The 20,692-nt window shown below is 26.6% G+C and overlaps 1 protein-coding gene across 1 annotated transcript in view; it reads right to left on the bottom strand.

Moving 5' to 3' along the window:
* LOC114121572 (probable G-protein coupled receptor No9) overlaps nucleotides 1-18,086 on the bottom strand; it is a 143,713-nt gene extending 125,627 nt beyond the window's left edge. Inside the window, exon 1 of the mRNA XM_050200994.1 lies at nucleotides 18,019-18,086. The gene's annotated coding sequence lies outside the window, so the exon portion shown is untranslated. The remainder of the gene's footprint in view (nucleotides 1-18,018) is intronic.
* Nucleotides 18,087-20,692: the final 2,606 nt, after the last annotated feature.

Raw genomic sequence — 20,692 nt, 5'->3', positions numbered from 1 at the left:
GATTGTTTTATCTTAAGTTTTACTAAGAACAAAAATTAAATTTAAACACAGAGGAACGTTGTGAATTTCTTGATTTTATTAAAAATCATTCATAACAAAAGAAAATACTGCAATTTGAAGTTTAAAATTGCTCTCCTTAATAATTTGATATTCTGTGGTGACACATTTTGGTTCTTAGCCCACTACTTGAATCATGATACCTTTTACAAGCGACGATATGAACAATCACCGCAGTTCTAAAGTATCGAATTATTGGCTCTTGGCCAAATCAAATAAATATGACGGAATGTCATTATCGATCACAATAATTACAATATAAATATATAATGTTGATTTACAGTACCTATTAATAATATTTTTATAATATAATATTAAGAACTCGCAGCAACGACGTCCATTTTCATGCATTTATTATTTAAGCTTTTTTTATGCTTCCCACATTATGTACATTATAATAATATGTATCTATATCAATACATAGGTTAGATTGATTATATTTTATAATTGTTTTGGCAACGATAGTATAATTTTGACTTTCGAGTTGACCTAAGCACGGGTTTCGATGTATGTTTTGTTGGCTAGTATTATTATTAAATGATGTCGACGAGAGTCACTAAGTCTGCTGCACCAAGGCCTTTGAAATACGGTGCCCATAATATTATTATTATTATTATACACTATACTATTGTACAGATGAGGTACCCTGATCGGTTTCCACACGGAATGTCGGTTAGCAGGTAAAATCAACCACCATGAGTTATTGACTATTGTACCATTGTTCAGTAAACGCGATATAACTTTAAAAGAATGGGAAACAGTTAAACTGTTTGTTGCGTATAATTGTTCACATTTTCATTAAGGTGACTTGGAGAGAAAGGGGAAATTTAGTGAAATTTCATATTTACATAAACATAATATAACTTACTGCTTGATATTTTCTCCAATGCACATAAAACAATTTAATCATTTAAATAAAATTTCATACAATTATGATTAAAAAAGAAATTATCATCAAAGTTAATAGTATGGTAACATAATATTTAACATAGCTATTATATTAATTATTGATCTCTATGAAAAACCTTAAAAAAAACTTTATATTATGAAAAAAATTGTATCCAGATTTATCTAGTTAATTTTTTAATTTTATTTTTCATTACTATGGAAGCATAATTATATTATTTAAATATGCTGAATATGTACTGAACCATGAAATAGATCAGGTATCATAATTATGTTGAACATTACTTGCTAATGTACTTGGGAAACTTATTTAACTACTATAACCTAATATTTAGTTACCATAGAAACAATTATGCAAAATAGGCCATGCGAAATTAGTCAGAAAAAAAAACTATATCCAGTCCTAAAACATTTAGGTATATGTTAAAACTATTTTTTTATTAATTTATTGGTCCAATTGGTCAATAATAAATTAATGTGTTATAATAAAATACAATATATATTATAAAATTCATAGGTGAATTAGGTATATTAACAAATTAACAATTAAAATATAAACAAAGAAACATTAGTTAACTTGTTATTATTGTAAAATCTTTAATAATAATTATGATATAGAGGGTGTAGTGATTTTTACGGTTATATCATTTAACAACTAATCAAAAAAGGACTTATGTTATCGTACAAACTCAATCGCATTAGGTATCTCTCTCGTAACTTGTGCGAAATATAGTCTCTCCCAGGGCTATACTGCTTTTAGATTATGCTTGGTTTTTCGGAATAGAAAAATTAACCAAAATTAAAAACTAAATTACATATTTAAAGTGTCCACTTCAGTGTTGTAAAAATGTAAATTTCGAAATGTCGTTCGCGTTTTTTAATACTATCTATTAAAGTTCTATCTAGTTTCATGGTGTTTGTACGTCATAATATTAAAAAACTAAATACTGCTGTAGTTGACAATATAATTTATACGTACTCTTGATGAAGAAGTTATTTTTTGAAATATATTTAAACATCTCTTTAAGATTTCATTAATATTTTAATATGTCAATATCCAGCGGAATACCTTACATATATGTTTTTCATTTTTTTTTAAGAAAACAAAATAATTATTCATCCAAAAATTACACGAAATCCTTACACTTATTAGCATTTTCCCTTATTTATTTTTATTATTATTATTATTATTATTAATAATAATAATATACCTACTTAATATGCATGCAAACAAATATAATATACAATGATATTATATGTTTAGTTATATTTATAAAATATTAACAGTTTTAAAATTACGAAATATGAATGAATTAAATACAAAAAAAAAATCTATTCACAAATCATTTAAAAGTTAATACCGTAATGATAATTGATTGTAAATGATTGATTGGTTTAATAAAAAAAAAGTACATTATTATTGACCCAGGTACTGATTTTCTAATTTCCGTGACATTGTTTCACCCGGTTGCGCTCTCACTTCTCTTTTAAGTTTCTATGATATTAAAAAAAAAACTTATTTTATCTCGAAAAAAATCGTTGTCTTCATCGATAACGATTGTCGAATGACCTACAGAACTCTATGATGCCGTTTGTCCTTTGGTTTTTTTTTATAAGCGCAACTAATATTTTATATTTTTATATATTACTACCATATATGTTTTACATATAGTAATATTATACGTTTTTGATGTAATATATTTTGCTTAGAGATATAAGTTCAATTAATTTTACTGGAAAATGTAAATTTGCATACATTTTACCGATGTTTTTTTTACTGTTATAATTAGAGTTGAGTGTCCCTTCATTGCTCATGTTTTTATTAGCATACTAAATATTATTTATGTAATCTTTACAACTATGCTTACAAATATACTATTTTTAGTTTATTTATACGTTTTGAAAAAGAAACACTGTTTCAACACGAGTGATCAATGTATTACCGTTACTTAAATTTCCACTGGTTGTATTTTAAATTTATTCGATCCTAATATGTTTTATTCTCATATTATATTTATATTATTTTAAGCAGATTTTATTTTTACATTTTATTGTTTTTCATGTATGTTATATTATTATTTTATGCAGTTTAAATTGTGTATTTTAATGAATTATTTTCAGCTCTGAATGGATAAAATTGTTTTAGTTTCAATAATAATAATGGAATTTTACGCAGACTTTTTTATCAGTAATTTTCTTATATCCAAATTTAGTGTTAGTGCCTACTGTATATTACCTAACCTTTCCATAAAACTATAATAGTATATACATAATAATATATAGTGCAGTAATTATTGTTTCCCTAACGGTATATTATATATTGGAAATATCATATTAATTCTGTTATTATTTTTCTATAATACAGTTAACCAATTAATTATTAACTGACAACGGCAATAGTTGCAAAAATAAGTAATATTGTTACTGACATGTAAATACTGCTTAATAAATAATTATAAAATATATATATATTTGAAAACCATTATATTGCAGTTATAATTATAATTTATTTTCTTGTGCTACATTCTATGTTAGGTTAGGTTAAATTTTAATACCCAGTTGAATTAACCATTGTGAATTTTATACCCACTATTGATGAAAAACTTGTATCTTACTTTAAACGTTCTTGCACAAATTTTAAAGTATTTTAAACTACTCAAATTATTCATCATTTGTGTTTTGACTGCCAATAAATACGAAATCCATACCGAAAACAATACGTGATGTATATGCATTCATAATCATGTTTAGTCTACTCGTGTGTATGACATATTTAAGGTACATATTATAATATATTGTATGTTTTAAATTTAAACAACATTTTCAATAATTCATCTAATTATAATAATTTATCGATTGTTCTGAAATTTAATATCTGTCATTACGATTAAACGTGAAATCAAAACAGCTTTTTGTTCGTTTTATGCTTTGTATTTGTTCTTCGAGGATTGCACACATATTATAACTATATATTTCATGCAGGAGGTGCCCACGCAATGTTCGACAATACTACGTTTCTCATAAAAAATTAATTTACCAAAACTCCCGCACTTTATTAAATATTATGAATACATTTAGTCTAATTCAACGAAACGATAATTTAATAATGTTTAAGCCCACAATATGGTCTAGGCCAAAAATTAACTATAAAAAAGTTAAATTTTTGTAACGCAAAAAACGTCTTTTTTATTAGTCAACATAATGATAATATAAATGGGAAAAAAATGGAAATAGTGAAATGCGATTCTGTCGACAATGCCATTAAGTTATTCCTTATACTGGCTACGATTTCAGGAATCTATACTACAACATTGTTCAATTCTTTATAATAGTGAATATAAGTACTTGTATCAGTTGATTTTTTTTTTCATTTAATACACGAGTAACACATATAATTTTTTTTTTTTACATAATAAATTAACTGTAACGATTTAACGAGTGGGTGCGCAATAATGAATTGTCGGCGAGTCCAGTGGTTCTTAAACAAAAAAGTACATATTTATATATCACAATTTATCGTTGTCGGTTTGATTGCAATGGTGATATTTCACTACGAGTCTACGATACATGATCCTTAAAATCGAAATCAGATAATATTATTATAACTATGTATTGTATAATATATTTTTTACCTAAATATATAATATAATGAACCACAGTACTACAGTAAGGTGTTATTTTCAAAACAAATACAAATCCAAATAGTTTAAACACCAATTTATTATTATATTTTCGTAATGTATGAAAATAAATAATGAATAACTAACATAAAAAAATAACTATGAAAATAACCACGAAATTTCTCAAAATTTATAATAAAAAAAAAATAAAAAACATTGAATTATGTATAAAACGATACCCAATAACTTGTTGAAAGTAATAATTATATTTACCTTAAAGTATAATGGAATATTTGTTGCAACAATTATTAAACAATTTTAACATATTATCTATGAGTGTATAACTGTATGTCTAAAACAAACCTCACAAAAATGATATAATATATTTAATATGAGTATTGATGATAATAAAAGTCGGTAATAAAAATGATAATATAGATCATAGGTACACGTTTAAATTTGTTATTAATTGTCAGTAATTAGGAATAAAATAATATACATCTGATAGTGTGTATAATTATTATTACAGACAAATACTGCCAAGAACTTTTATATATAGGTAATTAATAAATTAAAATATTGATAATAATATTATATACTTAATATAAATTAAAATAATATACAGAATGATCCACAAAGCATATTTACCACCATTTATTTTTTTTTTTAACAATTAAATTATTTAAAAAAAATTTTTTGGAATTTACAAGTATTCTTAAAAATAGTTTTTTTTTCATTTATTCATATTATTTAAACTATTGAAAAAATATTTTATGGTGTTACAAACTTCTTTTTAAAGTTTAACTTTTTTTATTATAAATTATTATGCAAATAGTATATATTTTTTAAATGCTAATACATCTAAATTGAAATTCAAATAAGTAGATATTATGTCAAATGTTTAAAATACTCCTTAAATAGTATAAACAATCTAAACAATTAAAATTGTACTTTATTGATCTTCAAAATTAAAAACAAAAAATGTAATCTTAATAATTGAGGTGAAAATTATGGTTAATGAATATTATAATAATATAATATTTTAAATTTAGGCCTATGATATTTTATAGATGACAAAACGAATTCGTTTATTAAAAATATTTATGTTATATTACATATAACATTATCCAAAGATCAGTATCTAAAATATTTGGTAATAATTATTATTTTAATTTTTCTGATCGAATTCGATATTAAATTAATAAAAACGCAATACGATTAATTTAAGCATATGTTTTTTAAATATCGATTTGAGCTTCAATAGTGGTTTAAAAATGAAGGAAAAGAACCTTGAATACTTGAATATTATAAAAAAAAATCCGTAACATATATACTTTCAAGTACTATTTTCACTATTATAGATTTGTATTTATTCACACGATTGTAAGGTTTACTTATAAGTTCTTGAGAATGGAAATTTCAAAACACATGATATTTTACGACTTATAAATACATTTTGCAAAACAAAAGTTCTTATTTGTTTAGTACTATTAAGATAAATACTAACAATTTTATTGGTGCGTGTGGGAAGGATGGTTCATAGATGAAATATAATAAATAATTACATTACAGTGTATATTGTATTCACTATAATATGATGTTGTATATGAGTAAAACCAATAAGACGTTCGCAACCTAAAGAATCACACACATTTCTGAAATGATTCTAGGTATGAAAAGCACACTATTAAAATATTCTGAAATATAATAGCGTCAATTGCTTAATAATATAATATATTATAATAGCAAACAGTACCAAATTTAAGTGGCTTATTCATTTAATGCACCTAATAAATTGTGTTAACGTGTGACGAAACAATACGCTATTCCTTTTGAATATATTTTTTATGCTAACTGAATTTATCGAGAAAAACACTTTGAACATAACACACAACACACGATGTAAGAAAAATACTTATTAACATTTTACACGTGAGAAAATATTGAGTGATCATTGCCTGCTTAAATTGGAATTATTAAAATTAAAAGATTTATTACGTATTTTATCTTAAACGACTCATTTCAAATTACTTAAGTTATATTAAAATTAACAATCGTTTGAAAAAATATTATAATATTATCACAACAAAATTAAAGTGACAAATAATAAATAAATATGCATATGCATTGGGTACGAAGTAAGATAAAAGTCTTAAATCAGGAACTCCCTTGAAACCAATTTTAACTTACAAACTTCAGTTATGTGGAATGAATAAAAGACAAATACAAAATATAATTCAATCTTTTCAAAATGTCATCCTCAGAAACGTAATTAATGCTCCGCCCTAAACATAAAACTTATGGATACAAATAAATTTTAAAATAAAAACTATTTATAATAAAAAAGTCAAATGTTTCTATAAAAAATATCATAGTCGATTGTCATCTTATTCAAATCCACTTATTCAAAACGTATTCTTTTCATAAATTCCTAGTAGTACACGTAGTCGTCTATGGTGTAAATCAGGTATGTCAAACACGCAGCCCGCGGCTCATTTTTTTGTGGCCCACAGCTACCAATATTAATGGGGGAAAAAAATAAAACATAAGTTATAACTTATAATAACCTAACATAAGTAAAATACCGAGATTTAAAATTATTCAAATTTAAAAAAAAAACAAATTCAATGAGGTGTACCTTATTTTTACAAGTTTGTGCCAGTACGAAACTCGTAGATTCGAATGTAAAATTATTTTTATGTTTTGTTGTACTTATCGATGTGAGATTGTAAGCAACTATGTTCATTACAGTGTTGGGACATATACTCGGATTTTTTAAATATTCGGATAACCAGTATTTGATATTCGGATAATTTAAATTACAAAATCCGAATATTCACGATTATCCATAATATCCGGATATCCGAATATCCATAGTAATCGGATAAAAAAAAATAATCAAACATTCGAATATTAATAGTAGATATTCGGATTTTTATACTTGTAGTGTATTTAATCAAGTATTTATTAGATTCTGAACGAAGTGTTGAATGTAATGATTCTACAATAATGTGTGTGTTTTTTGTTTTTGTGTCTGTGTACAGCATAACTAGTCGAAATAATGCTTTAATTCAAACTTCGGGTGTGGTTTCCGATGGAAAAGCGAGTATCCTTGGTGCATTATAGAAGTCAAAAGTAAACATCTTGAAATAATTATCGAGAAAAAGAAAAAAAAAAAGAAAAAATTAGGGATAACCAAAAAAACTTGAAAATTTAATACAAGGTTTCTTATGAGTTGTTTTTATTGTAGTTAAAAAAAAAATCAAAATTCGGTTGTCAATTTTTTTTTTTATAAGCGTTTGTAGTTCAAACACTCCTATAATATATAATAGTGATCCACACGGTACCTAATGTACAGCAAAGCGGTAGGTATTTTTATTGTGATTCGTGAGATAAATCTAATGAGACACTGGGATTTACGTTTTATAATAAATTGGTAGTATATTATACCAATAATAGTTATAAATGAGATATCGTAATCATGTATTGACCATATAACAATAACGTATTAAGTTCAATCGTTTTCACTTATTCGGAGACTGGATTAATTAAGTTTTTTTTTAATTTTGTGCTGTTGAAGTTTAATTTAAAGAAACACATTAATTTACTTGTCTTGTTTAATTCAACATTTTAATAAATTAAAAATTATCATATATATTTTGGCAACAATGTCTCGTAAAAATATAAGCAAAGTATGGAATTATTTCGAAAAAATAGACGTAAATTCATCCAAGTGTAAAACATGTGATGCAACATTAAAAAATAAAAGTTCCACATCAAGTCTTTGGAATCATTACAACCAATTTCATCGATTAGAAAATGGATTTGACATTGTTGATACTGAATCATCTCAATCGACGTAAGTACTTATCTACTAAATATTTCAATTATTTGGGATTTAGTGGTGGTTTAGCGTTAGGTATACAATATACAAAATAGGAACTTCCTACTAGGAAGTTGCCTTTTGCAATAAATATGTTGGGGAAAAATTTTATTATATAGTATAATTTTATGTAATATAAATAGAAATCAAGATTCTGATTCAGAAAATAATACCGAACCACCGAGAAAAAAAACTAGAATGTCACTTGTGTCTTCAGCAGTAAATGGCCGTCCTATAAATCAAAGTCGTCAAGAATTGATTACTCAAGCAATTAGTAATATGATCTGTGTTGATATGTTACCTTATAACACAGTAGATCACGAAGGATTCCGAAAACTGATGAGTAGGTCTATTATACAAAGCATCTTTACATTTTAGTTTTTAAATTACATTTTACAATGAAGTGTGTTTTAACATGTTAATAACATTTCATTAGTTAGGTAAAAAAAATTGAAAATTTTATACAAAGCTCTTAATTTATTGTTACAATAACAATTGAAAAAAAATAAAAATACAGAGTCACAATTAAATTTTTTATACGCATTTAAAGTTAGAAATTAAAAAAAATACATAAAAATTACAAAAATTAGCAAATTATTTATTTTTGGAATTTTCACGTTTTACAGACTAAATGACTAACGACGTAACTAAGTGTTAGATAGCTAACTGATATAGCAATTAACATTATAGGTCGACCCAAACGTTTATCGTATTCATCTTATCTTTATTTTAGTTATTATTTATAATGCCAACAAAATTATTTATAATATATTTTCTACTTGACAAAATATTATTTTATACATTTTTCTCTTTTAATTTTCGGTTTAAAATTATGTAATACATTTCAAATTTTTTAAAAATATGCAAAAATAAGAAAAAAAAATGTCACCGGTATCTTTAATGTACTATGAAAGGTTACTAACAAAAATCCAAAAATGTGAAAAGGAAAATAATCTACAATTGCATAGAAACACTCATAAGTTTGTCTACCTTTATCTAATAGTAATTCCAAATAGTAAAATAAATTACTTTAATCAGAATAATATCATCAAATGATCAAATATACTATTACTAATATTATCCTAGGGTTACTGACCGGCTTCATTCAGAATCATTTTTCGTATACAATGATTTTGCATTATTGACTTCAAATTTGTCACCTTCTATTACATTGACCCACTTGTAACCTACTGTACAGCAGTGAGCTGAGTGACATACACTTACCCACTTTATTAATTTTAATACTTAAATAATTTTTAGACGTTCTTGAACCTCAATATACTATACCATCAAGAAAAAATATTAAAACACGTATCCATAACTTATATGAAGACAAATTTAATTCAATAAAAGAAAAAATACATTCCGTAACAGAAATTGCATTAACCACAGATGCTTGGACATCTTTAGCCATAGATTCATATATTACGGTTACAGGGCATTTCATTGATAATGATTGGATGTTACATTGTTTTAATATGTATACAGGAGAACTATCCAAACATCATACATCTAAAAATTTAAAAGAAACCCTTCTAGAAGTTATGGAGAATTGGAATGTGGATGGAAAAGTGTCTGGTATTACACACGATAACGCGTTCAATATTACTAAAGCAATAAAAAAAATACGAGAAAATATAAATGAAGGCTGTAGAAGTATGCCATGCGCAGTCCATACACTACAACTAGCAGTGAACAAAGGATTAGGAATTGATGAATGTATGGTTATTTCCAAAAAGGCTTCAGCTATAGTGTCTGCGTTCAAACATTCTTATAAAAGAACAACCGCATTAGAGTCTTATCTTATAAACAATGGCAAACCAAAATTACGTTTAATTCAATGTTGTCCAACACGATGGAATTCCACGTTACACATGTTTGAACGTTTAATCGAAGTGCGGTCAGCAATAGTTGCTGTAATGGCAGATCAATTATATTTTACAAAAAAAATGGCCAAAAAACTCGAGTTTTTCGAAGATGACTGGGAAAAATGCAGAAATTTAATATCACTTTTGAAACCATTAGAATTAGCTACAACCGTTCTTTGTGCTGATAAAAAAGTGACGATATCTATTGTAAGGCCTATAATAAGTAGCTTGTTGTCAAATAAATTTAAAATAAATACTAGTGACAATGAATTAACTGTAAAATTTAAATCAATAGTATCAAATGAATTGTGTGAACGTTTTGGATTTGGTATTCATAACGATGATATATTAATCGGGGAACCTAAAGTAAGCGTATTTGCATGTTTATTAGATCCTAGACATAAAAATCTGAACCATGAAACTTCCGATAATGTTAAGCAACATATTCGACAAACTGTCAAATATCTTATTCAAAGCTATGAGGAAACATCTGAAAAAGATCAGGATCAAATTACCAAAAACACAACAGCTATGGATATACTACTTGGGGAATCTGACATTTCATATAATGAATTTGAACAGTATATTACTGAAATTCAAATTAACCACAATTTAGATCCATGCATTTGGTGGAAAGAACACGAAACAATATACCCAACAATTGCAAAGGTCGCTAAAAATATTTTATGTATTCCTGCATCGTCAGCATCTTCAGAAAGAGTTTTTTCTACCGCCGGGAATATTGCTACATCAAAACGTAATAGATTAAAAGCAAAAAATGTTTCCACTCTAGTTTTCTTAAAGCAAAATAAAAATATTTAATATTTAAAATAAGTATTTTTCAACGTACTATATTTTGTATTATTTTTGTTATTTATTGTTTAAACACTATCTATTTATTATTTTACGTTTCCACTTAATTATATAATATATATATTGTTCACCATGATTTTTTGTATTATTTTTGTTAATTATTGTTTAAATACTATATATTTATTGTTTTACGCTACCTCTTTATTATATAATATTATAATATATATTTTGTCAGACACACCATGATTTTGTGTATTATTTTTGTTATTAAACATATTGTACAAATTTAGATTAGTATGTTTATCCGAATATATTCGAATAGTACGACTATCCGAATATATCCGAATAGTACACGAATACCCGAATATATTCGGATTACGGATATTCGAACTGATTTTTATCCGGGTTTAAAAATATCCGAGTATCCGGATAGTACCAACACTAGTTCATTATTGATTAGTAATAAATCACCTGTTAGATCCAGATTAATCGACACACATTCAGTATTAAAAATTGCTGGGTCCAGTAATACATCTCTTGAAATTGGAAAGTTGGTGGGAGAAAAGATGTCAAATATAGTTCAAAAAGAATTATTAATTTTTTTTTGTGAAATTACAATTTTTGGTTTTGTAATAAATATTAACCTTCTTTTATCATCGATAAATATATTAATAGATATGTTAAGAGATTGGGACGCTGAACAGAAGGTTCATTCACTCCCCATTTTATTCCTCCTAATAAATTGAGTTTACGGACGTCCCAGTCAAATATTTAAGTAGGTAATATTGACCAGGGTAAGCAAAGTATACAAGTTAACAAGTAAAACAAAAAAAAAAAAATAATTGTATATAATTTTGATATGTATATAAAGAAGTGTAGATATTTTATTATTTTTCATAAAATATAAAATTATAAAGGTGAGCAAAAAGTTTCCGTTCTGCTGTACAGTATTTGTCGATAATAGGTCACTGTAATAGATATTATGTTAAATTTGAATTTAATGATACGTCTTTTTAACGAAAAACTATTTCAGCAGAGACGTTCTTAAGTCTATATCACTAATTATATTTTTTTATTAAAGTAATTTATTTTACGATTTATACGTATTATAATATTTTCATTTCAATTTTATCAAAAAAAAAAAAAAATGAATTTTAACACGATATTTTATGAAAACGTCTTGGTTAACGGAGTTATCTTATCAATAAATTCGCTATCGTATGAAGATAAATGTCTGACTTTCTTTTACCACTTAGGTAAGTTATAAATTAATATTTTTGATTTATTACTAAATAATACGCGTTTCCGTTTCGCGTTTTATTATTTCAATATAAATTATAAGATTCTCTATTTTGTTTTATGTTAACTCCGAGTATTAAATAACGAATTGAACAAAAGTTGAGTCATATAAAATGCGTCATTTTTAACGTGCAATGAAGTGCATGGAGACAGTTAGTTATTAATAAACATGCATAATATAAAATGTCATCAATGACTAGTTTCTTTCATCACTATTTTATGAACTATTCTCTATAATGCTTTTTTATTCACTCATCACATATTATGTATATATTTGATATGAATTATTGTATATCGTTTATAAAAAAAGATGTGGAGATATTTGGTTAAATAAACAAATTCTAAGAAACAATGCGTTTGTATTACTTTAGTAAATTATCGTTCGTCTATTATAAGAGATATTATTTTTTGCTTGTTAAAATAAAATAAGTTTTTAATCCATATGCTATGGGTAAAAGAAAAATAAACGACTTTAAAAAACAAGATAGTCAGTACTCAATACCTTCAGCAAAAGACCAAGTATTAAATGTAACTCTGAACATAAACGATGTTGTTCTAATTTTTTAGGCTTATTGAATATTATTATAATTCTTTCGACTGATAAAAGTTCTCCGAAAAGCGAAAATCTCTAGGTATAGGATATTTAGATGAATGAATTTATAAGGATTTTTGACTTTAATTTTTAATTTTGATTTATGTCCTTATAGGTAAAGTCTCAATTTTCATAAATAAAAATTAATAAAAGGGGAAAAATTTGGATTTTAAAGCATATTTATTAGTACAATTAGCACAATTTCGATTTATAAAATCTAAAATTGTGTGTGATATGTGTGATGTGTTTACAATGTTATTAATGTTAAATTTACGTTTTGGGCCAAATAAAATTTCAATAGGTCCCATATACTGTAATACACTTATTTATTTCACCATTAATATCGTAATTCAAGTTTGTGATCAATCAAACTCTATTGTTCATCAATATTAGTACGAGTAAAATAATTATTAATGCACCATAGGTATTTACAGATAATTATCCATATTTAATGTATATCCAATACATTTGACTTAATATCAAAATTATTTCATGTTCTAAATAATTATTTTAACCTTTGTTCGTATTCTTTGTAGTGATTCGATATTATATTTTAAGAAGAAAGTGGAAAATGTATACTGTTTATGCAATTAAATATTATATATTTGAAAAATAAAAACACGCTGTAAGATCAATATTGTATGAGTCATATCGTCTTTTATACATTTATACGCGTTACACTAAATAATTCATTTAATAATCGTTACAAATGAGTTTCCAACATTCATTTTATTTTATTATATATAAAATATTATTCGTTATAGTATCTATCTTATGGCTATAAATTATAGAAACTTTTAGAAATATATTTATATTTACAAAACGTCATCAAAAATAGAAATATTTATTTTTTGATTGATTTAAAGGGTGTTATGTTAAAAAAAAAACTTGAAAACATTTTTCTTACGTCAAATTTTAATGCCGAAACATTAAAATCAAACCTAACCGTTTCTGTTAAAAATTAATTTATAAAATTCAATATATTGTATCTGTTGAAAATTATCATTTTCCAGGGAAATATTAGCTAAGTTCTTATCAACAATAATATTGTATATATATATACATTTTTTTTTTTTTTAAATTGAAAACGTAAATAGTATATACTTTGTTACTTATTACTTATTAATTACTGTATTTTGTTTTAAATTTCAAGAGAGTTAAGTACTTGAACGATATAAATTAAGAGTACATGACGTATACCTATGTTAGAAGTGGTTTTATAAACGTAGCTCAGTTTTTCTTACCATTTATGTATTTACATTTAATATTATGATTTTTTCGTCGAAAATCAAACTGGCCTATATTTTTTGATCAACCTGACAGACAATTCGTCAACTTTTCAGTCACGATAATATCTCAGTTGTAATAATCGTGACTCGAACTACAGTTGGGGCAGTCCTCCTCTCTCGCAGGTCAACGGCGACAAACATATATGAATAGTGTATAATGCGTATATCGTGTACGTTACACACGCACACGCTCACGCACACAAATATAATAATATAATGTACACAGACCCGCACGGACGAATATCTTTCCGCTCGTTTATCGATTGGTCTGAATAATGCATTGGTGACCCGGAAAACGCGGGCTACTATAGTGAGCAGTGGAAGACCAAAAGTCGGCGGTGCAGAGATTTTCGATGTGAAAAATAACAAACGTCAGTGCGATTAAGCACGCTGAACGGACTATTATATTTGTCATATTGTTAGCGTTCACACGGCGTTTGAAGGAACATGCAGCTCATCGTCGCGAATAACTATGAAATTAATGAAATTATATTTTGTTATGAAATACAAGGCGACCAGTATTTAAACGGGCAAATTAATTTTCTCGGGTCGTTTTTGAGATTTAAAAAAAAATAGTGGCTTTCGTAAGTATTTATAAAGCCAAAACACCGTGATAAAATGATCCGGGGTCATCTCGGATAAGTTTTGATCTGTACTACAGCAACTTAAATAAGAATTGTTTACGTAATTTTTAAAAACTCTGACGGTTATTAGGTATATTTTCGATGTAAAAAATTTAAAATCTAGACATCAATACATGAATGCATATCATGTAAAATTTTCTGTAAAAACTGAGTAAAAAAAAAAAAAAATTTTTAAAAAATATCACAAAATTGATTTAGATAATTATTAGTATAGTCTGTTAAATAAATCAACTTGTATATTCAACACGCAGCCGAAGAGCAGTAATAATACATTATAGATCAGTGTACACATAAATATGTTATACGGATAGAAAGTGATAAAAAAAAAAAAAACGGTTTTTTTGTTAACGGCCGTTATGCGTGTACGAATATCATAACAGTAATCAAATTAAATATATTGTCTTCGTATTTTGCATGTGATTGAAGTTGATTTTATGTTCTTGTTTTTCTTTTCGAGCTTATTATGAATAGAAATCAACTTATACAATGTCACACAAATAACAACTACTAAAAAATGCCTGTAACGTGCCTACACACAATAATATTTTTATATAATCAAATATTGATTTGATATTCGGTCGTTTCAGGATGATTCGAGTGCGGTGTAAATGACGAGTATTAGAAAAAGGCGAGGATCGATTCAGATATTATATAGATAAATTGTTTAAAACGTGGTAAAATATATTACATGAAAAGTTCTGAATTATTAATTATTTGGGTTTTAAGTGCTGCGGTATGTATTCGGGTGTTCAAACATTGGAATAAAAATTGTAAACAAATACGTCGACCTGGGCGTAAATAACAATTAGGAATATTATTTATTATCATATATTTTCTGGATATTAGTAATTCTGTAAATCTCCCCCCCCACCACCAAAAAAAAAAAAATTTTAAAAAGTAATTAGATTCATGACCCCACGCATCCCCTTCCCCGTTGAAAATTTCTGTCTACGCCACTGATTTCGTTGTGACCCGCTTCACCATTCAGGTTTACCTATTCGGGTTTTTGCGTGCACCGGCACGAATTCTGATGAAATATTATGAAATATAATGAAATATTATTTGGTTAAACTCATTAAAATTCTAACAGCCCATATTTTTAATATATGAGATATACTAAGTTTATACAGGTTTAGTAAATAACGATCGTTACAGAGCTTATGGCTGAAAAAAAAAATATCCGAAAAGGATACAACCCCGCGAATCGAGTGTATCTCGATTTTCAATACGTCTACGTGCGCGCTGTCACGGCCGTGTGGTTATTTGTGAAAAGTTCTTTTCGTGATTTCGAGGCGACAAAGAATTAAATATTGAGCGAATGTATTAATACCTACACATTTATAGTTCTGTAACAACACCATGACGTGTATATATAGCTCGTGTGTTGTCTATTTTCCAATTTGATTATTTTTCACCCGATGACGTCGTGTTATAATAACGTGGCGTGACTTCTCTCGTTTTACTTGGAACCAAATTACTATTTTCTATCCAAAAACGAGTTGGTTTACTGAACGTTTCAGATTATCGGACGGTGCCGCGTTACCGAGTTCGTATTACTGTACACATTTGTATATTATTATTATTATTATTATTATGCTTACGCTCGATGACGGAGTCTGAAAGAAACCAATCACGAGCCTGCGCCATTTCTTTTCTTCTTCTCCTTATTCCTGTTCACCTCCTCGAGTAACGCATATTATTATTTTATTATGTATTGTGTATGCGTATACGTAAACAAATTACGGAAAATCGGAGATACGAAGAATTACATCAGCAACTTCAATCCGAAGGAATATTTTAATGGCAAACACACATAATCTACTAAAATATAAACGTTTTTTGAAACGTATGGCTTACGTCATTTTTAATTTATTATTGTAAAAAAATATATACATATTTTCTTTCTTGAATTTTTTTTCTTTTTGAAATAGAAACATACATCTGCGGGTCTTTATGTATACAAGTCGAATTTCAAAAGGGTGGCACTTAGTTATGTTAGTATTTAAATATAATAAAATATATAATTATAATTATAGATATAAATATATTTTTATTTTTATAGTATTATACATTTTTTTGATTATTATTAAAATTTTGGAATAATAGTTATAAATTAACTGTTAAGGTTTGGGTTTAATAAGTATAAGTGCTATATACATTATTAGTACTATACACTAAGTAATAAATAAAAATGCAAAATTAATTAAATTGTGTAAACCTTATTTTTATGATGATTTTAATTAGTTAGATATTATTTTATTTAGTAAACAAGGAATAATTGACATTGAGAAAAGAGAAAGTTTTTTTTTAATAGCAATCTTTAAGAAGTAAAAACTATTTTTTTTTTTATATTGTTAATAAAACTGTATTTGTTATTATTTTTTTTATTATTTATTTAGCGTAGCAATCTAGTCATGTACATTGCACGTATACATCATAATATTATATCACGGTAGTAGGTGCCATAATATAAAAATCGGTCGAATATTTAATCAAATTTTTTATCTTATTTATCATGCATTAGATGTGCATCACCGAACGATCACTCTAAGCATGTTCTAAATATAGTTAAACTCAAATCTATTATTTTATTCCCACTTTTTAAAAAACTATTTATTTAATATAACTAATCCAATGACAACGATATCTATCTATATATATACTTGTAATAATAATAGTATATTTTTTGAAAACATCGTCTACAATAATATCGTTCAAACGTCATGGAAACCGATTTGTGTGTACTAGCATGTGTTAAGCGTTTATCCAAGGAAAATAAATAGTCGTATACTTTTGCAGAACAAACAAAATATAGCAGGTTTGTGATCGGCTGTTCTGGGAATTGTATACAAGGACAACTCGATTATCAACTCAATAAATATTGTGTTAGCATTTTCCCCTTTTTGATCTGTATAAGAAAACAGTCTACGCCGGTCACATTTTTAAATTTGATTTCTATAAAATTGTGATAAAAAAAAATAATAAACAAAATAAAAAACAAATAATAATTAAAAAATTAACTCTAAAATACATATTTTTAAACATACCAGCGTTGATACATTTTTGAAGAAAAAAACGCTTGACACGTATACTTGTGTTGTATAGAATGCCGCCCTGAAAATTAATTAAAATAATTTAGAAAAAAAATTTTGTTGATTCTACAAGGCAGGATATGAAGTGTGTTTTTGTGCGAAAATGACATTGGCAGCGCGGTCGCTTTATCACCACGTTCATTATTATTATTAATACCAGTAACCATATATTATGTATGTGTGTAAAATGCATAATATTGTATATTATTATACTTCATGCAATATGCAATACAACATGATATACAACTTGGTAAGTATATTAATGCTGGCATTCTCACATACTTGTAAGGTATTCAAAGTATGAAGAAAGCAGTTTCCACGTATTTCACTCGAATAACTGTTGTAGTGTTGTACTAAGAATATTTAAACAAATAATATACATAGTCAATAGGTTCATATGAAACATCTTAAGTTTAAACGCTAATAATAATAATAATAAAAACTAAAATTATGTATTTTTTAAATATAAATAAATTATTTTAAGATCCACATCATATGAACTTAATATGAGAATATTTATGTTTAATTATCAAGATTTTTATCAAAAACAATAATGTTTAAGTCTTAAATCAGAAAAAAAAACACTTTAAAATAATTCGAACATTTTAAATATTAAATTTAAATTAAAATATTATTTTTTAGTGATAACGTGTGATTACTCGTAGAAGTGAGTTTTTTTTATTGATCTAAATCACTTTATATCCCGATCAAATTATTATTTTTACGCTTGTTCAGTTAATTTTGCTTCAGTCCGTCAGTGTTCCTGTACGCGTATCTTCCGTAGATACATCTCTTTACCTGCAACTCTTAAAACTTTGTCATTCATCATGTAAGTTTTCTTTTTATCATATACTTGTCTAATACTTGTCGTAGCTTCTGATCAGCTGTTTTTGCCTATTGCGGTACATATTAGCAAGGTACAGTCATTAGAATCGCTTATCTCTCTGATTTGAGCCTTATCTGCCGATTCAGAGTTACTGCGAATGTGGTTGTATTTACATACTATAAGGAGCTGTCCTCAACCAGTCACTCTACTGTTGTTGTAGTTGCATCCCCATATTGTAAGGAGGATCTCCCTACTTAATTTTAATTAATTATATATACTGTTCCAACTACTAACTCAACACTATAATTGAACTCACTTATAATGCAAAACATGAAGATACGGCATCAGATACAACCCTCTCAGCCTAGGGGTTTCATGATGTTATCGGAGATATCTAGAAATCACAGAATGCGTTATTCTCAAATTTTAAATCGATGAGTCTTTCTCATGATAAAAAGCATGATGAGCTTAAAACCAGATTAGATACATTTTCTTGATAGATAAATGTATTGCGTTCCGAAAATGAGTCCCTAAAAACGACCACCGCTACTCTTAAGGGTAGAATTATTGTCCTTGAAACTACCATAGAAAACTTTCTAACTTCTACATCTAACAGCTTACCTCAACTCATTAATGAATTGTCTGATCGTGAAAAGTGCTCATGCAATGTTATTGTACATGGTCTGGACAAATCTTCTTCCACCAAATCTGAGGACAAAATCTTTGAAGTCACTACACTTCTTACTACCATAATTCACCCTTTTTCTTTGTCTCTACCGTCTTGTGTTTGGCGGAGGGTTGGCGGAGTTCTCATTGGTACACGCAAAGATCTATTGTCCAAATTAATTTTTGTTCACGAAATTAACGTTGAGCACTTATTGGTAATGCTCTCAGTTGGGTTCTCTAAGCTTATAACTAATGCTGCCTATTTTCCTCCTCTATTTCCACCTCTTTTATATGAAGATCTTATGTCCATCTTAGAAAATGTTTATCAACATCATCCTAAACACACATTTTTGCTTTATGGAGATTACAACTTACTTGATATTTCCTGGTCTAATGATTTACATGTACATTATGTTCTCCTATTCGTGTACCTTGTGTTCCTGAATCTCTCACCTTCTATGGGTTCTACCGAAAGAATTCCATTTTAAACTCTAAGGGTTCCATTCTTGATCTTATGTGCTGTAACAATGATTCTGTTGTTGATTGTGAATCTCTCGAACCATTTGTTCCACCTGATGCTGATCACCCCCCTCTTAATATTTCATTTTCTAATATCTCTACTCCTAGTATGATTAATTACTCACATTCTTTTCACAATTTCAAAAAGGCTAATTACAATTGTATAATATCTTTTATGCACCCGAAACTCATATACTTTTTTTATTCCTCTCTCCTCTACTAATTATTTAATGAACGAGCCAATAAACCGCATGATGAAGTTAGCCAATGAGGATTCGTCATTTCTCCGATAGAATTATGTATCTATATATGTTTCATGTACCTTATTTTTTGTTTTTTTTTTTTTTTTACAATTATTTATATGTTCCACAATTGTATCTTATACTATTTTGTTAAATTATATTAGAACTGTAACCTGGGCTCACGCCCGTTTATCTTGTTGAATAATATGTAAAATTTCCGTTTGGCGTATAAATAAATAAATATCTATGTATTATATACCTACTTGAAAAAGAATCATATTCTTTTAACAAAATGTTAATTTTTTAGTATTTGATAAAAATATCAATTATCTAAAATAATTATTTCTATCTGAATTATAAAAAAAAAAATAATAAT

The sequence above is a fragment of the Aphis gossypii genome, chromosome 1 (assembly GCF_020184175.1).
Source record: "Aphis gossypii isolate Hap1 chromosome 1, ASM2018417v2, whole genome shotgun sequence".
Classification (NCBI taxonomy): Eukaryota; Metazoa; Arthropoda; class Insecta; order Hemiptera; family Aphididae; genus Aphis; species Aphis gossypii.
Note: the sequence above shows the minus strand (reverse complement) of the source record. Positions and strands in the feature narration are given on the sequence as shown.